The 21,391-nt window shown below is 42.0% G+C and overlaps 1 protein-coding gene across 1 annotated transcript in view; it reads right to left on the bottom strand.

The window, feature by feature from the left end:
- Positions 1 to 21,391, bottom strand: part of LOC112250293 (protocadherin-1-like) — a 97,061-nt gene that overhangs the window by 21,282 nt on the left and 54,388 nt on the right. The window lies entirely within an intron of this gene.

The following is a 21,391-nucleotide window of genomic DNA, read 5'->3' as shown; positions in this document are numbered from 1 at the left end:
ATCGTTAACATTTGCACGGGAAAAGTTAGTGAGCTTTATCCATCAATTTAAGCCTTACTGAATGAGATGTTTACTACTTCTAAAATCTCTCTCTCTCACTGTGTTTGTGTGTGTAATGTATGTGTTTGTGAGTGTAATGTATGTGTTTGTGTGTGTAATGTATGTGTTTGTGTGTGTGTCTTAAAGCATAATCTTTTATGTGTTTCCTGCCTTAATTACATTATTTGATTTGAAATTAGGACCATAATGTGACGTCTTGATGACTGGTAAAATAAATGTCTTGAGAACCTCTTACAAACATCCTAACATACTTCTTAACGACGTCCTGGTAACTGACAGGGAACTACACAAAGGTCCACCAGAGAACATTCCCTTGGGACCATTACGTGATGTCCCACCCTGCAAACAAAAATGTATCGTTAGGACATCCCTGGAGCATCACAAAATTGTTGCCTAAAGTAGTCAGGATGTTGTGTCATGGTCCCCTGCAGGTTTTGTCTAGTTCCCAGTTTGTCCCGGAGATGTCCGCAATAATGTTTTTAGGATGTTCTTGGGATGTTGTGTCATGGTCCCCTGGAGGTTTTGTCTAGTTCCCAGTTTTGTTACAGGGATGTCCCAAGGACATTTTATGACATTCTCGGAATGTTGTGTCATGGTCCCCTGGCATCCTAAAAATGATCCAGGAACTAGACAAAAACTCCAGGGGACCATTTATTTTGATTTATTTAACCAGGCAAGTCAGTTAAGAACAAATTGTTATTTACAATGACGGCCTAGGAACAGTGCCTTACTGACTTGTTCAAGGGCAGAACGACAGATTTTTACCTTGTCAGCTTGGGGATTCAATCTAGCAACCTATCGGTTACTGGCCCAACCATAACATAACGTCCTGACTACTTTAGGTGACCATGTTGTGACATTCTAGGGACATCTTAACAGCAAATTTTGTTTGCAGGGACGTTCCTTTGGGACATTCTCGCAATGTCCTGAAGACTAGTAAAATTAAAGTCCTGAGAACGACCTAAAAATGTAATGACATGGTCTTCAGTGACAACATGGAAACTTACAGGTAACTAGACAAAGGTTCCCCAGAGAATGTTCCCTTGGGACCATCATGAAACGTCCCCTTGTGGTCATCGAATGGCCCACAGATAACGTCCTGTAGGTACCAAATAGGAACCTTTTCGCAACATTGTCTAATTGACATCAAAACGTTCTCAGAACGTCAGTGGGACAACGTCTGGCCAAGACTTAATGGGACCTAATCGAAATGTTGTCTAATGTCCTTAGGACAACCCCTCTTTGCTGGTTTGCTTTACTAGGACGAACCGAGGTAATGGTATTCTCAAGGAGAACTCTCAGACTGTGATTAAAGGTCTCCAAGGCAGACACATTACTATTTAAATGTAAGGGGGCATTTAGTTGTTTAAATATGGATTCTTGCTTAAACTGCTCCTCCAGGCATAGCTACAGAGTCAGCATTTTGGTAGGCTGGGAGGCCGAGAGGCTGGGGCTACGCAGATGGGAAATAAGATTCTCCCTTTTAGTCTGAACACAACTACTCCATCAAGCCTGGAGGAGTTACAAAGAGGAGACGGGGGAGGGGGGCAGTAGCGGGATCAACGCTTGGGGCTAGAGGCAACTTGGAGGAGATTCTAGAGGACTGGAGGCTGGAAACTCAGAAAGACTTAGAGCTGGGGGTGGGGCTAAAGCAAAATCCGAGAGGACTGTATGTAAATGTGAATATCTAATCAATCTGATCAGTGTCACATAGAATTATCCTTCCTTGCGCAATGTCACATGGTTTGATCATGATATGAGTGCAAAAGAATATACAGATGGGATTTGTCTGAATCAGAGAGTTTGATGCCCAGACTGAGGATTCGTCTGGCCTGGCACAGTAGAGCGTAAATTATGCCCTGTAGCTGGCTGATGGAGCTGGCTGTTCTTCTCACAGTAGGTGTGGTCTGGTGAGAAGTGTTGCTCTAATGGAAGGAGAGACATTCTCAGTTCAGCATGGGCCTGTTGAGGCCAGTGGGAACGTGTTTTTTGTTGTTGTCTGTGAGTGATTCATTCACACCATTACTCCTGCATCCTGTCATTTGAAACGGTGTGAACAGTGAGATTCGTCATTAGTGGCAGCTACATTCACACTGGCTGATGCTGGCTACAATAATGCAGGGCTTCACTGTGACAACATTACGGCATTTCAAGGCCACTGCACTTCTTGTTAAGTGCATGATTTCCTGGGTATAGAAAGGTTTTCCCATGGAGGGAAAGGTAGTCTCAGAGACAGTGAAGAGCATGAATACAACCCACCAAATGGCAATATATAAGGGTTTGTTAATCTATGGTTTGTCCATCTATGTGCTCCCTCTCTCCTCTCTGTCCCTATCCCCTTCTTTATAAAAAATAATGTTTTCTCCTTCATCCTTATCCTCTGTTCTCCATCCTATCTAGTCTCATCTCCCTCTTCCCTAATTCATGTTGACCCCCGTATAGTGTCTCCCTCTTGTCCCTGCCTCTTGCCCCTGTCCCCCTCCCTCCCTCCCCCTCTGTCTCTTGTCCTCTAGTTTTCTGGTAGCTGTGTCTCTTTGATAAGCCTGCAGTTTTGAAGACTCCAGTTCCAGACTACTTGCCTCCAAGCTATTGCACCTACAATACAAAAACAACTATATGATAGAGAAAGAGAGCGAGAGAGAGAGAGAGAGAGAGAGAGAGAGCAAGAGAGAAAACAAGAGGGGATTCGGTCAGCAACAGAGGAGACGGAGTGAAATCGAAAAAATAAAAACAGATCTGAATGCAATTCTTTCACTTCTGCTTCACTTTCTATGATTTTATGCTTGCTGCATCTCTTCAGAGGTGCACTCCTTCATTGTCATATTTGTTCGTGCAGCTCATCTTTCCTGTGCTCTCCTCCACGCCTTCAGAGAACGCGGCTCATTGATCCCCGCGTACACGCCCCGACTGCCAGAGCCACAGCGTACTCACAACACACTGTAACTAACTGGGAATGCTGCTAGGATTTACATGCAGGGTGGCTAATAAACTGTCAAGAGTTTACAAAACATACAGGGACTCCAACTAACGCCAGAGCTTGAGTTGAACAAGGCACTGTTTATACTGCTATAAACCTATACGACAGTATTGGATAGAGAGTTACAGACACACATGCATTGCATTTTGTTATGCTAGGATTTAATTGATCTTGACAAAACTAGGTCAAATGATTATGTAATGAACCTCCAGATTAACTTTCAAGAAAAATCCTTGACTCCCTTACACATACTGTGAACCAAAATAGATCACAAGAGGCATCTCCCATACTAGAACTAGCCATGCAGTAAAGCATCTGACTTTGATCAGTTAGAAAAGAGGTAAATTGCTAAACTCCCCGTCTCTAAAAAAAACTCCTCTTACTGCAATTGGTAGTTGTTACAAGCCCATTTACCCCCACTTCCTTCTAAATCGCTACCATGGCTCTGATTGTCCTAGCTAGACCATTACCCCTTCCTATCCCCTTCTCTCTCTCTTTCTCTGCTGTCTGTTCAATGCTCCCTGCAATTCTCTCTACCTCCCTGGAAAAATCCTACTCTCCCACCATACTCTCCCCATTGTCTCAGTCTCAATCTCTCTCCGCACTGCTCTCTCTCCCTCCATCTTCCTCTATCCATCCTTTTCTGTCTCTCTGTCACTCTCCCTCTCTTTGGCAGAGTAGCTTGCCATTGGGATTTAGAGGAAATTGAATTGAATTATGAAGGAATTTCTCTGCAGTACGATTGGCATAATTTCCCCCCTCACAATAAAACATCATTCTCATATCTCTCGGTGTGGGAGAATGAAAATAGGCCGTGCACAATTCTTTCTCTCATCCTTTTAAATTGAATTTTTCATATCACAAGGCCACGGAGACATCTGCCATTTCCTTTAAGATGGGCAGCAAACCCATTTCATAACATCCGAAAGGCACAAACTGTGATTCAATGGGGAAAAGTTCTACATCCAACAGCAGTGTCTGTATTCCTCAACACTGAATGATAACAAAGGGCAGCATAGATCTCTGCAACTTGAAAAGGTAAAAGCATACCAGTACTATGATTTGTATATGTTTGCCTTCACAAACCCATTTGGAGAACTTCATTCAAACCTTAGTGGAGCTGAGTGTCTTATTCCTAACCTCACTCTTTCTCTCTCCCACTCATGTTGTCTCTGCCTCTCCCTTGGGCATGTGAGGCTTTCTGTGGTTTTTTCTATATTAAACTGTACTGTGTACAAATAAAGAGGAAATGGGTCTCATTCAATCTCCACTCCTTTTGTTTTAAGAGACCTAGTGCTGAATTGACAAACAAGGTAGGCTTTTACAGAAGATGAGAAAATGCTGCCTACATTATTATAATGAGAAAATGACAGTAATTGTCATCATTTACAATACATCACCCATTCCAAGTAATGAGAAATGTTTTAAAAAAACTCCCTGTAGAATATGAAATATAGTCACACAAGGCTTTGTCAATCAGGCCAGAAAGAGGGTGTGGAGGAGAGGAGAGATGGAGAAAGCCAGACACCAGAGAAATTAATCCGCAATATCCACTCCCTAGTGGGTACCTTAGTCCCCCTCAAAGTTCTCTTTTTCAGGGTGAATATCTCTATTCCTGCGCTATCGGGCTGGGAGGCATGCATGGAGCTCCAATTGCTTAAAAGAAGTGGAACATAATGGGGTTGTGAAGTGAGATGACAAAGCCTTCAAGCATGCTTAAAACTTTTTTCTGGGCTTCCTCTTCCCCCCCCCACTTAGTCTTTTTTCCCGGAATGTCTATTAATAGCGTCTCATATCCTTGGTGATCGTCTTCATTTGTTAGCCTACATAGGAGATGGAAGTTCTGATTGACAAGTCATTTTATGAGGAAGAGGATCTTGGAAATGCATCTGCATCTCATTCCTGCGCTCTAAGTAATCCGTTGGAAACAACTTGACGGGCATTCCATGTGTCCCTTCATCTGATCAAATCAAGGAACTGGTGACATTAAAAAATCATGCTTAATTAGATCCGGAGCTGCCTTTTTCATCTCTGGCTACAAGCACCCTGCCACTGCCAAAGCAGTGGGACATGTTCCCTCCATTGATCTATCTCAGCAGACCAGGGGATTCAGCAGGGCCCTAACACTGTGAAACGAGGCAGGGAAAAAAACGACATACCAAAAATCATCAGATCAAGAGATTATTCCATCTGAGCTAGCGAGATGTGCTGTGTGTCCTCTATTGCCTCTCAATCACATTGCTTGGCAGGCTAGCTAGAATGTAGTCGGGAAAAAAATCTAAAGGTATCAAAGGCTGAGAAGCATCAAAGCCTAGGAAACAAACAGTCCAAATGATCCCGTGGTAAATGCATACTGTAGCAGTGTTTATTAGTGGTGTGAGGGTTAGCTGTTTGTTCACCCACATCTGACCGCAATTGCAAACATCCCAACCTATCTGCAACCCCCAACTATATGTGATAAAGTGAAAATCTGAGGCCCGCACCCAACCCTAACTCGCAAATATAAAATGAGCTGTTGGCTACAGTCACAGACCGCGTAATGATTTATTTGACAGAGGGTGCATAATTTTCTTTTGCCTGACTTAGATATGTTTCCGCTTATAATTTCCAACATTTTGGTAGGCTATTTGTTAGTCAACTTGTCCATAATTAGATACATGCATCTTCACTTCTGTCATTATACAGCATGTTGCCCTAGAAGACTACATAAACCCTTGCTCAGCAGAATAATGTCATAAATCGATCAAATGAATGCTTCAATCTAGCTGACATCAGTAAAGTTCTCTGTCATCTTTTGTGGCGCATCTTTTGCGTTTAGTGTTTGGGGAGAAAAATACTTCCGACATTAGTTTGACTGGTTGTAATGAAATAGAAAGCTCTAAAAACGACATGTTTTGATAAGATTTCAGTTCAGCATATTAAGCATGAAATTAAGCAAGAAATGCTTAATTCTGCAGGAGTTCATATTAAAGCTATGTGAGAGAATATAGACCTATTGTCATTGTCCAGATTTCTTTCCGTTGAACCCATCTGAACAGTAGGCTACAGTTCCCTTGACATGCCATAGGCCTTTTTCAAGTCCCCGTCTTGGGACTGTCGAATTTGTATAGCTCCTCACAATCATCACACATAACATAGCCTGCTATCATCCTCTTTTACAACTTTACCAAATCTTTCTCAAACATGACTTTTCTGGCCCTCCCTTCTCTTTATTTCCAACTCTCCAATTCACAGCTTTTCTTTTATTGAATTAAATTCCGACATTGTCCTTTTTCTGCCCGTACCCAAAAGCATTTGGTGATTGGATGTGTAGGATATTTGGACTACGAACAGTTAGGCCCTGAATCTCAGGCAGACACACTAATGCCAGATAGCCTAAGATAATGAAAGAAAAACCTTAAATGTAGCCTAGGGATATAAATTGCACAAGAATTATACATGTATGTCTTTCTTAAGGTATTGTTTTCTCTTTGTTCAATCCGCCATCACCCACCCTTCTTTCATCAACACAATATTTCATGACACTAAACCCGCCAGTGGATATAGCCGTGGGGACTGTGGGTTATGAGTCAACCCGCGCATCACTAGTGTTTATCCAGCACGCTGTGAAGAGGCCAGGCTCAGATAGATGCCAGGCTGATGAATCTGCAACTTTCTCCACTTAATGAATTAAAAGCTGATTAGTGATCGATAGGGACAGGGTTGGCTGTTAGGGGAAAGGGTGCTAGGCCACATCATAGAAGAAGAGGTTTTGTGAGGAAAACCACAGGTCAACGGTTGAAAAGCACTGTCGTAAACAATAAACAAACTATCCAATGAAGCCTTGTAATCAGAAAGCATTGATCCAGCATTTCCAATTAAGTGGGAATGGATGTTGGGGTGAAAAGTTTGGAGAAGTGCTCACTCGCGGTCGTGTGAGCAGGGTGCTGTAAAGCTCTGATGGGGGCTTGGTAAATAAGACAGGATTTTGAATATCTCTCTCTAAAACATAAATCACATAAGCTTTTTTTCTCTAGTGATGTGCCCAGAGTATGTTAAATAAACTCACACCAACACGCCAATGGTTTATCATCTGGCCACAAAGCCACAAGCAACCTAACTGGAGAGACATGCAGTAATACTGTCTTTTTTAAAAGATTGCTGAGAGCATTGCTATGGTCTTAAAAATGAAACACAGTATGTCTTAAAGAGAGTAGTATTGAGTTGGATACAATAACTAATAACAGTGCCCAGGCTAGGCCGTCGGATAATGTGTTATTGTTGAAATAGGTCCAGCATAAGATTGATGACAGATCTGATTAAATGATGGCTGAACTAATAACACTGTTGGTGGAAGTCCCTAAGCACAATATCCCAATGTCCCTTCACAGCTCATTTGAAACCTATGTGACATATTCATGGCTCATCGTGTCAAATTCTGGTCATCAGAGGACAAAGAACGATGAACCCTATAATTACTGAGGGCCACTCTGTCATCTCCTGTTAGAAAAACACTGCTGATGCTTCTGGAACAACTTGAGTGTCTGATGTTCAGACTACTGCATGTGTGAGAAGCTAACTTCATCGCTGTGGATTTAGTGGTTAGTAGGGTCAAGTAGGACAGGGACTGTAGTCCTGAGAGATTAAAACATGTTGTACTGTCTATGGTGTATAAGGGTTGTAGTTTACAGGATCATAAGACAAAGCCAATGTAGAGATGTCATAACGTACTGTTTTATAAGGGGGGAAGGTTGTTATCCGAGTTCACTGTGTATGAACAACCCCACGCACTGCTGCTACTCGCTGCTCATTATCTATGCATGGTCTCTTTACCTCTACCTACATGTATAAATGACCTCAACTAACCTGTACCTCCGCACATTGACTCGGTACCGGTACCCCCTTTATATAGCCTCGTAAATGTTATTTTATTGTGTTACTTTTTTAAAACTTTAGCTTATTTAGTAAATATTTTCTTAACTCTATTTTCTTAAAACTGCATTATTGGTTAAGGGCTTGTGCACCTGTTGTATTCAGTGCATGTGACAAATACAATTTGATTTGATTCGATATCACATTGAAGTTGATATAACCAGCATGTCAAGTTTACCTTTAACTTTTAATGAACAACGTTGGATGCATTAGGGTCTCTAGAGGTACAAGTTATCACAGCGCTCATAAATCCAATTCCTTTACAGTGAATTAAAGTGCCAAACTATAAACACGTCCCTGTAACCCACAGGCTACAACATTGATTTACTGTTAAACAGTGGGAATTCCTTAGACTGAAGCCTTTAAACTATTAGCTAAGGTGGGCAAAGACTTCAAAAAAGAGAATCCTCTATTCTCTGCATGCTTATTAATAATGGGAGCAAAGCAATATTGCCTTTGCTGTTGTAGGTGGCAAAGCAACGCAGTAACAGAAATAATTGGCTTTCAGTAGCTGGCTGTAATTGCTACCTATTGTGCACCTAGGCCTGCAGGGTTACCGTTTTTGTCATCACACAGGATTATATAGCATGAGATAACGAATATGATCCGGGGGGGGGATGTACTGTAAGAGATAGTGGAAAGTGATAGGCAGGGTAGGATGAATGGCTGTTGCCCCTCCATTCTTTTAAATAATTGATCAGAGCTCTAGAGTTAAAACTAATTTGTATTTTCATTCTATATGTGTCTCCCAATAACTAGCCCATCAATTACACATCAAAACATGGCTGCATCAGAAAACACAACTGTACGTCTGTCAATGAGGCTGTTGTCTATAAAATGAATATAGAACTGACAAGCTGACAAGTGATGGACACACACACACACACGCACGTGTGTACCCACCCAAGCACACCCACACCTGTCTCATTCTATGCTGCTCACAAATAAGCCATGTTATTTCACACTGAATAATGCTAAGTGTTTACGCAAAGGGACCCAAATAAGACATTGATTGAAGATGTATTCAGTGCCCAACCAACCCAACACAGAGCCTCTCAATCACACAAATGCATGATTAATACATCAAACAGTATCAGCTCCCCTCCCTTTACTTGTACACGCACACGCACGCACACACACACACACACACACACAGACGCACGCACACGCACAGATACACACGCACGCACACACACAGTACCCACATACACACAAGTATGAACATGGACACACACACACACACACACACTGCCCCCTCCCTCATGGTTAATACATCAAACAGCATTAGCTTCCTGGATTCCTAAAGCTTAGACAGACACGGTTCTGACAGCCCATGATTCCTCAGTCGCTGCTGCCTCCCCCTCCAGCTTCACCAGCTTCTTTATTCCCTATGAAGTCTACTGTATATGGGTGGTTACAGAACATGCTGCCAAACTAGATTCACTTACGTATTACCTTCGCTTTTGTAAGCTTGTATAATGTCAAGTTAGAAAGCAAACCATACAACAGGATGACAGTGGCGAAGGGCTTTATGTAGACTCCAGAGACATAACAATCAATAAGCACATGCATTGATCAACACCTCCTTATTGTAGGAAGGCTACATCCTATTTGTATAGTGGCTATTTAGAACGATGTTCTTTATGAATATCCTGCACTAGTGGTATATCTGTAATCAGTTCTTGGAAAGGCAATTTCACCATCCATCAAAACGTTCAAATCAACATACACTGAATGAGTTAAATTACAGTGTGCCCTATGCAATTAGGCTGCTTTTGTTTTAACCATTTGTAAAGCAGCAGTGAACAAGGCCTCTTCTGAAAACAGGCCAGTGAATGGAGAGAGCAGGTGGCCTATTGGATCCAACCCTAATGAAATGGACACTCATTAGTATATCAACAGCATTGAAATGCTTTATAATTACCATGGCAACTCCATGGCCTGTTACCCTATAAATACTGGGCTTAAGTGCCCCCTTCCCCCTTCACATTTACAATGCTTTTATTATGCTATTGGATTTAACTATTGGATTTTAAACAGGGTGTTGTATGCTTGCTGTGGCCGCATGAATTAAGCAACAAAAAGACGCTGTCTTTAGCCTTCACTTTGATGCCTATCAACCACACAGGAACTATAATCTTGTCCCTGCCTCACACCGTTCAAACATCATCAATGTCTATGAGCTGTTTTTCACATCAAATGGATTTATTTTAAAAATCCTATTCTCCCAAGTCTCCATTTGGTTACATTTTCTCATGTGCATTACAAAATACAACTTGGATGCTATGAAGTCCTAAATGTGCCTTGACAATCTGAAGCCCAATTATTATGGCAACTTAATATTAGCATTGACATGCTACTATCTGGAGACTGGAGTGGTGTTATCTCCAATTACCTGATCATTTTCAGAGTGAGCAGGTAATCCGTGAAATAGCCTGTTAGGCTGCAAGGACAGAGATGCAACGTCTGTCTCATCTTTTTTGCACTAGGACATTTCATTAACTTAAACCAGCAGTTCAGACGTTTCGACGGTAAGACACTTAGCAGATGGATTTAGGTGTTTGAAAGGTATCCGGGGAGTATTACGCCAGTCTAAATGATGTCAGAGTGAAAAGGGGAGGGCTGTCTGTGTTAGGGGCATCCCATTGGGCTGCTGATAGCTTAAGCGTGGCGAGACTCAAATGGATGTGATCCGCTATACTGCAAATCCTAAAAAGCGGATAGAAGAGGCTTTAAAAATCACATTTCCAGGAGCATCATGCAGCCAGTCAACCACAGCAGAGCAGAGGAGTCACATAAATAAAGACCGTGGTGTTAGACCCTGTCCATCAGCACATTGACAGGACCTGATTTCTTAACTGTCCACTGCAGCCATGTACACTGAACAAAAATATCAACGCAACATGTAAAGTGTTGGTCCAGTGTTTCATGAGCTGAAACAAAAGAGCCCAGGATGCATGTCTGTAATAAAGCCCTTTTGTGGGGAAAAATGTGTTCTGATTGGCTGGGCCTGGCTCGCCGGTCGACTAGGCATGGGTGCAGCCATGGGTGGGCCTGGGAGGGCGTAGGCCCACCCACTTGGGAACCAGGCCTACCCATGGCTGCACCCATGCCTAGTCATGTGCAATCCATAAATTAGGGCATAATACATGTATTCCAAATGACTCATTTCCTTCTATGAACTGTGCCTCAGTAAAATCTTTGAAATTGTTGCATGTTGCGTTTATATTTTTGTTCAGTATAGATTGATGTGTTTCCCATGTCAGTCAGTCACAGACTACAGGGTGGGTGTCAGTGCAAACTAACAGGGCCTGATTCACGGGCCTGCACTGCACTTACTCTCAATAACAGCACCAGTTTTGATACCCGTAGAACAACAAGGGCCAATTTAACTGAACTACGGCTGCTTGGATTCTTCATAAATCTCCTCAGTCATTTAGGCTGCCATTGCATTTTTATGGAGATGGAAATAGAAGCTCGGATATCACTCTGGGACTCTTTGGAATCCACCCAACTGACACAAAAGTGCCTCAATATGTGAGGATGATATGGATTTCTGGAAGTGATAGTGTGTGCGCGTGCGTGAGTGTGTGTGTGTGTGTGTGTGTGTGTGTGTTTGTTTGCAAGAGTCCATGTGTGATTTCAGTTCTGTATTAATTGTATGGATTGTTGCCATATCATAAAGTATTATATTGTCTGTTACAGTTATGTTAGGCTACACACTGAGGACATAGGGAAGTAGGATGTGGATGTACAGTACAATACCAGTATAACGTGAACAATGCACATCAGTGGTATTAAAAGTGACAGAGCTCCACTTTTATTGGTAGAAACAGAAAGAAACAAATTGGACATTGTTACACAGCAGGGTGTGCCTCACCACCCACAATAACTGTGTGGGTGAAGACATGCGCACACACACACACACGCGCGCGCACATGCACAAAGAGAGTGCAACTGAGGTTTCACTAGAGGAAGGTCGGTTGGGTTTATTGACAAGATTCTTCTGTTTTCATTAAAACTACAGAACTTTTTCATAGACCACAATCTTCTCTTCCAGAAGAATCCTACTTAAGGATGAAACCAGTCAGTGTGACATTTCTAGAAGTGTTTTCTGCGTACCAGCCTGACATCTGCCTTCACCATAAACACATAAGGCAGACATACGAGAAGACTCCTAACACGCTGCAAGAGTTCATATCAAAGGGCCCCACATTAACTTGTCAGGATGGAAATAAATAATGAAAAGAAAGAGAGGAACACATCCCAAGTCAGCTAGTGTGGCAGTGCTTTGATATACTATCAAATATAGAGGATGTTGTTCCCACTATTGAAATAAAGTTTCTGTTCCAACTCCACTACATGTGACAATACTATAAAAAAAACTGCACAAACAATCAGCTTGTTTTAAATAATTTCATTTTAATCTACATTTGTTTTCCTGCCATTGTACTGCTAGCTGACATTCTAAGAGTGAAAGCAGATCTACCGGTGTGGCTCAGCGGAGAACGGTGATATTTGCTGGCGATAATGAAGAACCACTCGAGCAATCCTGCCAATGATTTTTTTTTAAATGTTGGTACACTCTTAGAAAAAAAAGGTGATATCTAGAACCTAAAAGAGTTCTTCAGCTGTTCCCATAGGATAACCATTTGAACAACCTTTTTTTCCCTAAAGGGTTCTCCTATGGGGATAGCCTAAGAACCCTTTAGGAACCAATCTTTCTAAGAGTGTAGAGTCTGTGAAAAATGCCTCCATTTCCCTGCTGGCATTTTAGTGGCATTTTGATGTGAGGGTGTCTGGAGTGTCCCCAGGAGGGTGTGCTGAAATCCAATATAGACATTACATATAACGATTTCCCTGCACTAGATAACCATCCCATCCCTAACATCTCAAATCAATAGCTAAACCCAAATCCAGATGACCATCTTAAATCAATAGGAAGAAATGAAATGTACTTTAACATTTCATTATATTAACTCCCCCATCCTTTCATGAATAAAGTGAGCATTTCTCCTCATTGTGCAGCATTTGGCGGATATAGAGCGGGTAACTCCCAGGTGGACAGAAACGGTGGGAGAGTGGTTCATTTTTGGACTGAATGCAGTGGTGGCAGGTTCTCTCTGGTCTCTGCGGTAGGTTTGCAGGCTTTATTTTCCCCCCGGTTATGTAAGGGAGACGAAGCAGTGCTGGACTGGGTGACTCAGTGGCAGGCGCTAGCAGCTTCCTGCTTTATTTATGAGAGCTGGTGGTTTTCTCCTGCGCTTCCCTCCCTGCCCCAGTGATTCATGAATGGACTGGACAGCCCCGGCCTGCATTAGAGTAGAGGTGCAATGGGACCATCCTCAACAAGGGTAGCAGGTAGCCTAGTAGTCAAACCGTTGGGCCAATAACCAAAAGGTCGCTAGTTCCCAATCCCCGAGCTGACAAGGATGAAATATATGTTTATGTTCACTTCAGCAAGGCACATACCCCTAATTGTTCTAGGATCGTCATTAATAATGGCAGACCCTGGTCGTGACCCCACTGGAGTGTTGGGATAATGCAAAATAAATATTGTCAATACACAAATAGGACAAATATAAGCACCCATCAAATTATTAATAAGGGACCAACAACGACTCTCTCCTATTCCCCTTTAACTCTCCATGTGACTCCAATAAACAGCGTTTCTGAGTGGTTGAAAAGGGTAGCAACGCCATAAGATTGTCTTCGAGACACTACCCCACTTTGGTGTATCTTGTAAGCAATTTTTCGTTTATTAATCCTCACGGGAAATGCACAGCGCCCATCTAGTGTTAATACATGACTGCTCGGCTGAGGCAGGAAGGCACGGTTACACTTTTAGGGCAGAAAAGAAGATGGGAGGATGCATGAAATACTAGAACGGTGCTGCTGTAATAGTCAAGGGGGTTAAGATCATAGCAGAAAACCCAATAATACTGCTCGGGAGCTTTTAACAGCGGGTTTATCATTAAGATGAATACTGAAGAAAAGGAGTGGAATAAGCCACAGTAGCTAGACAGTCGAGCAACATGACCCAGCTCCTGCTCATCATGACATTTTCATATACACAGCTACAAGGACCAGTGAATAATAAGAGGGAATTGTATTTATTCTCCTTTCCCTCTCTCTCACCCCCCCACCCCCTCCTTCCTCTCTCCTTGGCTCTCTGTCACTCACTGTCTGATGGGTGGAAGACCATGTCTGACACACTTCCATTAGAGGGGAGACTGTTCAATTACCTCAGCTCAAGATGTTTAAGCCCTGCCAATTACTGATACATCTTCCCTTTAAATTATGCATACACAGAGCTGCTAAGGTGGTGTGTAATGATTTTCTCCTTTTGATACCATCCTAGTGTGTTCCAGTGTGTCGGGTTCAATTCGCCCGTGAGATAGGGAGAGGCTCATGGAAATCTGATGTCTGTTTCAGCTCCCATGATGCACCAGTACTATATAGCCCAAAACCCTGTGTTACTCTAGGCATATTTTTTTAATGAGCATGGCCTTATTTCTATAACAGCATATTGGATGACTGTCATTCATATTCCATTCACCCAGCTCAATGTAACATCAATAAGTTTAGGCTACTACATGATACTCAAATTCTCCATGTACCCATAATGAGGTTGATAAAGCCGAGCCTATGAATTAAAGTTTACAATGTAGATGCACAGGTTGAGATATGTTTTAGTAAACAAGGTGATAGACAGTGCCTTGCCTGCATCTAGCTGATATAACAGTTCCAAATTCTGGTACGTTTATCCCCGTTTCGTTCTGTTTCCTTCCATTTAACAAATGCTTTTCGACAGAATCGGCAGAATGAATACACCCCTGATCACACGCAGATCACACGCACTTTCAAAGCAGACACATAAAAACAGCATGATCACTTTGCTCGCTGTATATATCATTCCTTCTCACAACTATCTACGAGCTCTCCTCCTGTCACCTTTTCCCTTCGCTTGCGGACTTTAGTGCACAACACATCAGCTGAACTAATGCTTTAGTAAACACGCTACAATCATGCAGTACAGTGTAGTCAGAAAACAGTTTAGCAGTTACACCTGCAGGCACCGCTGGCAATAAATTAATAAAACCAAAAGCTTACTTTGACTTGGAAGAGTTCCAGTGTTAGATAGCTATAGCCAGCTAGCTAACATAACATCCCTCTCTGTTTGAGTTGGGTGTTTGAATTTAAAAAAGTGGAAGTTTTAAAAAAAATACAAACAAATTTAGCTAGCTCTCTCTCTCTCTCTCCCTTTTGCTTCTGCTTAATGTTCAAAACTGTTAAACTATTGTCTTTCACTCTGAGTCAACTATACACATAATTGTATGCACTGCAGTGCTAGCTAGCTGTATCTTATGCTTTCAGTACTAGATTCTTTCTCTGATTCTTTGATTGGGTGGGCAACATGTCAGTTCATGCTGCAAGAGCTCTGATAGGTTAGAGGACGTCCTCCAGATGTTGTCATAATTACTGTGAAAGTCTATGTAAGGAGGTGAGAACCATTAGCCTTAGGTTTTGTATTGAAGTCAATATACTCAGAGGAGGACAGAAGCTAGCTGTCCTCCGGCTACACCATGGTGCTACCCTAAAGATTGCTGCTGAGGCTACTGTAGAATTTTTTTGCAAAACAGTGTGTTTTAAACAATTATTTGGTGATGTGAATATATGTAGCATAGTATTATATAAAAATGATAACTTTTTAACGTTTCACAATTTATATTTTTATGAAATACACTGAGGAGGATAGTCCTCCCCTTCCTCCTCCGAGGAGTCTCCACTGACACAATCCTAGACTAAAGTATTCGGCAATCATTTGCCCTAGTCTGCCTAACATAAAATTCACAGTCTCTCTGTATGCTCTGAGAAAGCACCCCCCTCTCTTGTTCCCCTGTATCCTAGCAACCCCTCCATTTCAGACACAAGGGATGCACTTCTGCACCTTCCCAGTCACGATGCTTCTCGCCTCCTCTCGCTGTCCTCTGACTTCCATCCTTCTACCTTTAGCTGACCTCAACCCTCAGGTGAAAAACTACAGTAGGTCCACTGCTCCACATGGCCGTGTCTGTCTCCATCTTCCCCCCACTCTACATGGTGGTTCTTCTCAATCATTTCACACAATCCAGGCCTCAAAACTGCAACCAAAACACTTGCATTTACAACACTTGGACTTGGTAGTGCGACACCAATGTTTTATTGGCCGCTAGTGTGCCAGTGGAAAAAATATGTAGCTGGTCACGTTAGTTTTTTGTTCACAATTTGCTTATTTTTTTATTATCATGATTTATTCAAACAGTAATGTGCAATTGACTAAAAATAAACCACATGAAAGTATCTGCCTGTCCCTGTTTCGCTGTCGGCTGCTGTGTGAGCGAGCCACTCCCTCTCCCTACTGTGCCTACGGAGGCGAGAGAGGTGCATTCTAATAAACACAACCACATGATCGTTGCTCAAAATGCAATTGCGTGAAAAATACAGTTCTTAAATTACTGTTGCTCTAGTTACAGAGAGAATAGTCACACTGTTCTGTGTATATACTGTATAATGTACTTCTTACATCTCAATATTGAGTTCAAAGCACCACTTTACAACCAGAGTAGGCTATGTAGTATGGTTTTGATGCGCCAGCAGAGCGGAGTGCACCATTTTGAGTGAACAGGCCTACATCAAGTAGCCTTTATAGGCCTATAGCTGGAAAGTTGTTGTAGGACTTTAGAGTAATCAATTAAGTCTGCATGTCTATGTAGCATCATTATCACATTTAGAGTTAGCAATCTAGTTCAGTGTTTTGAGTTCCCACTATCCTCAGGTGGTGAATAATATAGCCAATGCACAAAAATGTCTGGATAATTCGGAATATGTTTTGACATGTATTCCCTTGATATCACTGCTGAAAAAAACAACATAGACCAGAATAGGCTGGTGACCAGCCTTAGTTTTGTGTTTCACTGGCGACCAGCCTTCGCTGTGTTTTCACTGGTGACCATCTTTCATTATGTTTTTGCTGGTGACCATTAGGGCTGTGGCGGTCATTACATTTTGTCAGCTGGTTGTTTTCATGCAAAAGAGTGCCGGTCGCAATTTAATTGACTGTTAATTGAATTTTTTTAACCTTTATTTAACTAGGCAAGTCATTTAAGAACAAGTTCTTATTGTCAATGACAGCCTTGGAACAGGGTCAGAATGATAGATTTTTACCTTGTCAGCTTGGGGATTCAATCTTGCAACCTTTAAGTTACAAGTCCAACGCTCTAACCACTAGGCTACATGCCGCGCAAACATATATACCTTATTAAACTCCATGGCCTCTACACGTACAAGCCTTTGGAAAATCTACATGTGAACAAGTCTAACAAATCAGTTTAATATACAACATCACAATAAATCCATTATTTATTGTTAAATGTTAATAAATCCATTATTTATTTTAGGTAGGTAGGTTAAAAGAAACATTCTGATATGAAGAAAATGTATTTAAGATGAACAGAATATGAGTTGGCTTATTACTGTATGTTATCTGGCTATGTGGCATGCCATAGGCTGTAGGCTTGTTCATTTAGCAGACAAGATATTAGTCCCTTGTCATTATTTTATATGATATGATTTCATAGTGCGGCAGGTAGCCTAGTGGTTAGAGCGTTAGGCCAATAACCAAAAGGTTGCTGAATTAAATCCCCAAGCTGACAAGGTAAAAATCTGTCATCCTGCCCCTGAATAAGGCAGTTAACCCACTGTTCCTTGTCTGTCATTGAAAATAAGAATTTGGTCTGACTGAATTGCCTAGTTAAATGAAGGTAATCTTTTTTTTTTTTTTACAGTAAGAAGACTATAATTGAACTTGATTTTTCCCATTCCGGAGCGAGTGTGCATATGAAAGCTATGTTGAGCGTAAAAGTGATCATAAGAAACAGGTCCTATAGGCTACGCTAGATTTGGAGTTATTTGGAAACTTTAGTTGTGAATGAAACAAACCTTAGAATGTCTTAGAAATCAAGACATACATGGGCTGCGTGATCCAACTACAGGCTATTGTTGATTTGAGAAAGTTGCACACAAAGCCTCAGGCTACACACACTGTTCTCTCATCAAGTGATCATATTATCGCCCATCAGACTATTCTCAATTTCATATTTTCTTTACTAATATGTTAAAATAGTTTAGATTTAGAACGGGCCAATATCAAACGGGCAGGGGACAAAAATACAGGTTATATGCATTGGAATAGCGAGCGGAAGGCTACTCTGGTTGTTTCACTCCACACACCAATCAGTGTTTGAGGAGCATTCAGCCTCTCGCTGCGGAACAGGTGATACTCTGTATGCCATGGACTCGCCATCCCTGTTCCTGAAGCTACCAAGTGCTTGATTTTGTGAAATCTGTTTGGGAACATCGAACGAAACATGTTTTCACATGGAATCTATGTAATTAAACTGTTGACAGCTCCACTCTCTGTGTGCTTGAGAAAGTCATGGAGAGAGGGGAGGAGATGGAAACGCACGGTGGTGAGGTATTCTGTAGCTAAAGGTAGCCTAATGTGTCTCCCTGTTAATTAGGAAATTATAAACAAATTCACTAAGACTAGGCTATTCAAAATCAAATATGAATTCTCTATTGTAGGCTAACTGTAAGCCGCCTTGCACAATCAATGAACCTACAGCATCACCTAGGCCTATACGTTCTCTTCCAGACTTATGGATAGAAAGTCTGGAGCGTAGCATAAGGTAACCAGTCCATCCAGTATGCATCATAATACGGTCCACACTCAAAAGGGGATTACTAGAATTTCTTTAATTTTGAAATATAGGCTAGACCAATTAAAGACATCTTAAATCATTTTAAAAATGTTTTTTTTTCTGCGTTGTGTAATATGCGGTAGGATATGTATCGTATAACGAATGGCACAATCATTATTCTAATGTTGTTTTTTTGGAGGGACTTGGGCTCATAAATAGGCCTATGCATAAGCTCTAATATGTGTTAATCATCACCTTATAAAGTACTGTCCATTTCGATGTTAGGCTTTGAAACAACATCAACAATGACCATGTTTTCCACTCAGTTTCAACCTGTTGTCGAACTTCTTTCTTCAAATTGATCAATCACAGTGAGGTGAGTTTTAAAAACACAATACTGTGTTTGAGTGTTTGATGTGATTTTCGATTGCATTGATGTCAGAGTGGTAAGAAGGACAGATAGAGCCTTGAGTACCAGGCCATTAGCGAGTTGGATACTACCAACGCAAGTCCTGAGTGCATAAAAGGAGATTACTGTGACTCAGCGGTCACGTAGAATTTTACTGTGGTCTTGACTCATGACTGCCGGTAATGCGGTTACTGCAACAGCCCTAGTGACCCAGCCTTCGCTGTGTTTTGGATACATACAGTATGCTGGTCACCCACTAAACCAGCATCAAGTCACATTATGCTGGCTTGCAAGGTGATGTCTAATTCCTATTGGAATCCAGCCTGACTGGGGATATTCCAAAATGTGATCTTTTATTCACTCACAATGTGCATTCAGAATGTTTTTTTTTAAAGCCTAGATGGCATACAGACACTATAAACAGGCTTCCTGTGCACAATGTTCAGGATTTTGTTCAAATGCGAGTCAGTATATCATTTGAATAAACGAAATATCCTAAATAGTGCTATGTTTGCATTGGCTCAAATAGGTAATACAACTACAGGCTATATAACACTAATTCAGCCAGCCAGGAGTACCTGAAGGTGAGGATGGGGGAGAGTGACTGACCAATTGTTTCATACAGGAGAAATGTTACATCAGAGCAGGGCTCAACATCATTCCTGAAGTAAAATAGAAAAAAAGTAATAATATTCAAAAGATCAAAAATAGCCATAAACAAGTTCATTAATGTGTGGTAGCGTTAGCCAGCCCTAATCAAATCAAATGAGTCACATGCGCAGAACACAACAAGTGTAGACCTTACCGTGAAAATGCTTACTTACAAGCCCTTAACCAACCGTGCAGTTCAAGAGGAGTTAAGAAAATATTTACTAAATAAACTAAAGTAAAAAATAATTAAAAAGTAAAACAAAATAACAATAACGAGGCTATACACAGTCAGTGTGCGGGGGAACAGGTTAGTTGAGGTAATTTGTACATGTAGGTAGGGGTGAAGTGACTATGCATAGATAATAAACAGCGAGTAGCAACACTGTACAAAATAAATGGAGGGGGGTGTCAATGTAAATAATCCGGTGGCCATTTGATTAGTTGTTCAGCAGTCTTATGGCTTGGGGATAGAAGCTGTTAAGGAGCCTTTTGGTCCTAGATTTGGTGCTCCAGTAGCGCTTGCTGTGCGGTAGCAGAGAAAACAGTCCATGATTTGAGTGACTAGAGTCTGTAGCACCTTACGGTCAGATGCTGAGCAGTTGTCATACCAGGCGGTGATGCAACATGTCAGGATGCTCTCGGTGGGGATGTTGTAGAAACTTTTGAGGATCTGAGGACCCATGCCAAATATTTTCAGTCTCCTAAGGGGCAAAAGGTTTTGTTGTGCCCTCTTCACGACTGTCTTGGTGTGTTTGGACCATAATAGTTTGTTGGTGATGTGGACACCAAGGAACTTGAAACTCTCGACCCGCTCCACTACAGCCCCGTCAATGTTAATGGGAGCCTGTTCGGCCTGCCTTTTCATGTAGTCCACGATTAACTCCTTTGTCTTGCTCACATTGACACTGCCAGTTCTCTGACCTCCTCCCTATAGGCTGTCTCATCATTGTCGGTGATCAGGCCTACCACCATTGTGTCGTCAGCAAACTTAATGATGGTGTTAGAGTCGTGTTTGACCACGCAATCGTGGGTGAAACAGGAGGGGACTAGGTACCCACCTAAGGTGCCCCAGTGTTGAGGATCAGCGTGGCAGACGTGTTGTTGCCTAGCCTTACCGCCTGGGGGCGGCCTGTCAGGAAGTCCAGCATCCAGTTGCAGAGGGAGGTGTTTAGACCCAGGGTCCATAGCTTAGTGATGAGCTTCATGGGTACTGTTGTTGTTGAACGCTAAGCTGTCGTCAATGAACAGCATTCTCACATAGGTTTTCCTTTTGTCCAGGTGGGAAAGGGCAGTGTGGAGTGTGATCGAGATTGTGTCTTCTGTGGATCTGTTGGGGTATGCAAATTGGAATGGGTCTAGGGTATCTGGGAGGATGCTGTTGTTGTGAGCCATGACCAGCCTTTCAAAGCACTTCATGGCTACCGACGTGAGTGTAGTCATTTAGGCAGGTTACCTTCACTTCCTTGGGCACAGGGACTATGGTGGTCTGCTTGAGACATGTAGGTATTATAGACATTGTCAGGGAGAGATTGAACATGTCAGTGAAGACACTTGCCAGCTGGTCGGTGCATGATTTGAGTACACATCCTGGTAACCCACCTGACACCGCAGCTTTGTGAATGTGGACCTGTTTAAAGGTCT

The sequence above is a fragment of the Oncorhynchus tshawytscha genome, linkage group LG30, assembly GCF_018296145.1.
Source record: "Oncorhynchus tshawytscha isolate Ot180627B linkage group LG30, Otsh_v2.0, whole genome shotgun sequence".
In the NCBI taxonomy this organism is placed as follows: domain Eukaryota; kingdom Metazoa; phylum Chordata; class Actinopteri; order Salmoniformes; family Salmonidae; genus Oncorhynchus; species Oncorhynchus tshawytscha.
The sequence above is the reverse complement of the archived record's forward strand: the minus strand, read 5'-3'. Positions and strand labels throughout refer to the sequence as shown.